Source organism: Xenopus laevis, chromosome 9_10L (genome assembly GCF_017654675.1).
Source record: "Xenopus laevis strain J_2021 chromosome 9_10L, Xenopus_laevis_v10.1, whole genome shotgun sequence".
NCBI classification, from domain to species: Eukaryota; Metazoa; Chordata; class Amphibia; order Anura; family Pipidae; genus Xenopus; species Xenopus laevis.
Genome location: NC_054387.1, coordinates 118,158,020 through 118,160,982, shown reverse-complemented (window position 1 = coordinate 118,160,982; position 2,963 = coordinate 118,158,020).

Below are 2,963 nucleotides of genomic sequence, written 5' to 3'. Positions count from 1 at the left end.
CATAACAACTGGGCAAGGGAGGAGCGCGGAGGTGAGGGCGGAGCGGAAGGGCAAAAAAGGGCGGAACGTAGAACGCCGTGATGTGAGGGTGCTGCGGCCGCCATGTTGGATAAGGGCAGGGCTGTAGTTTACAAGTATTTACACCGTGATGTCAGGGTGCTGCGGCCGCCATGTTGAATAAGGGCAGGGCTGTAGTGTACAAGTATTACAGAAAGATGAAACATATGTGAGAAAGGAAAATTGGAGCACGTGCTAATAATTATTTTGAACACACAAAACAATGGCTTTGTGGGGTACATTTTATCAAGGGCCCACTTTCCAAACTATTATTCCTCCTCACTCAACTCAACCTATTTTTTTCCTAGTCTGTTATCTCTACATAATATACTCTATTCTTCCATTATTAAACCCCTTAAAGAAATAGGGAATGACCATGAAATAGCCCAAATGGTTAAAAGCAACAGACTCACTGACACCTGGGCCCACCGGGAGTTTTACATACCTCCCAACTGTCCCTTTTTCGGAGGGACAGTCCCTCTTTTGACAGCTCAACCCGCAGTCCCTCATTTGTACTGGAAATCCCTCTTTTATATGCACTGAACAGCCAGAAAAAGAAACAAAGTTTCTCACTTAATTGGCTTTTAGCAGAGAGCCCAGTACAGCTAACAGCTGCAAATAAGATACTTTGTAACAATTTTGAGACACAAAAACACAGTTTAGATAGGGGCAGATAACATTTAGAGTGGAGCAGTGATGCTGGGGAGGGCATGATGACATCAGAGGCGGGCACAATGATGTCAGTGGCGTTATGTTTTTAGTTTAAGATTCATTCAAGTTCATTAATAATACTTTGTATCATATTTTGTTACGAGAATATCATTTTTATGTTTTGTATACACTTAATTGATAAGAAGTAGCAAATCATGAATGGAAAGGAAGCATTTGATAAATTAATCCTAGATAAATTACTATTGTTGCAAATTATCTTTTTTTTATAGATTATATATAGCAATATTTCAGCCTTTTCGAATATAACAAATATAACAACATAATTTTAAAATGTTTTTATGTGTTTTCTTCTCTTTGTCAAAAGGGTTAAATACACGTTTGGTTTAAAAAGGCTGTTCAATAAACAATTAACGATATCATTTCCGGACTTGCGATTTAAATAGCCGTAGGATGTCTGTATTAACTATGCCTATGATTATGTATTGCAAGATATGAAACACGTCAGGATTCTATGATTTTAATCTGCTGAAATAAAGTTGCATTACTGAAGTGATGAAGATGGCCCCGGTGAGCTCCACTGCGCTGACTCTGCGACGAGGGGCAATTACCAGCTTAGGGGCATTTACTTGTGTTAACACCTGTGCAGGGGAGCAGGGAAGGGGGACGATGGAGGGTAGGGGTTTTAGTTCTCCTTTAATAATAACTAAGCCATGTTGAGGTGAGTATTTTAGTAGGTAAATGTTGTTAATTTATTGGCCAGACTATTGTTTGGGTTTCACACGGCTGGAAATCAATCAGAGAGTTGAGACCCGAACAGGCCTTAGAAAAACCGAACTGTTAGGGTCAAAACTGAACAGGCGTCAACCCTACGCCCTAGGAATAGACCCCCGAGTTTCTTTCAATAAATACGGCCCTGCTGGCAAAGGGAGGAATAGTCAGCAGTACAATGTGCAACACAAGGCTGTGGGTATAGTTGTATATTGGGCTATGCTAATGCCTCATGGTCTCCTTTCTCCATAGTTATGTCACTGGCTTCTATCCCTGCAGGATTTTGGTCCCTTTAGGATCGGGCAGTGGCTAAGGCAATGATCCCCAACCAGTGACTCACAAGCAACATGTTGCTCACCAACCCTGTGGATGTTGCTCCCAGTGCTCTCAAAGCAGGAGCTTATTTTTTAATTCTTGGTTTGGAGGCAAGTTTTGGTTGCATAAGAATCAGGTGTACAGGTGGGCCCAAGGATTGATTCACAACAAGTAGAAAATGGGCAGTCGGATCGAGGACCATATCAACGAACCGATACAGTCCTTCATCCAATGGCATTTTTAAGCTCTGCTGATCAACATCTGGCTGACTATCAGCCAGATATTGATCAGGGAAGCCCATCGGAAGCCCCATACCCTGCCCAATAAGCTGCTGACTTAATCTATTGGCAGCTTATATCTGCCTGTGTATGGGGGCATTTATTTGTCATCCCCAGAATGTTTTTGATACTTTTGCTTCCCAACTCTTTTATTTTATCTCTTTTATTTGTTTGAATGTGGTTCATGGGTAGAAAAAGTTTAGGGGCCCCCGCCTTAAGGTTACCATACACAGACCAACATCCCACATGCTGAAAGTTTGGACTTTGAACTATTACCCTCAACTGAATGAGCACATATCAAAAGGGATGGCGAAACAACATTCTTCTGTTTGTCTGAGCTGAACTAGTGAATATGAACAGCTGCAGGGGCAGCTGAAATTTTCAGTCTAGACAGTCTGATTATGATCCAATATCTGATCCTTATCTGGCCCTCTGTCCTCCTTAGTCACGGGCTCTGCTCCCACACAAAGGGTCTCATATACAGACATAGGCACTAAGCTGCATAGTATAGTTGTGAATAGCAAACAATAAGCAATTCATGCTGCACAGTCCCCCACAAGCCAGAAGATAAAAGCAAAATACCTGCCTAAATGCAAATGGAAACTGTATTTGTGCAATTTATCCCGATTGTTTGTAAATGAGCACTAATGTGTCTGGGGTTGTGCCTAACAACAGAAGCTTTGCTTGCTTTATGGCAGGGATTTTACATATACTTCCACTCCCAGGATCACAGTCAATGTCCCAAAAGACAAAGCAGCATCAGATACCCTTTGTCTGAGTGACTCGTAAACATTTACTGCACTGCTGCATGCAACTCTGCAACGGCCCTGACAGATGGGATGCTTTATCTCCTGGTGGGAAATCTTCTCTTCC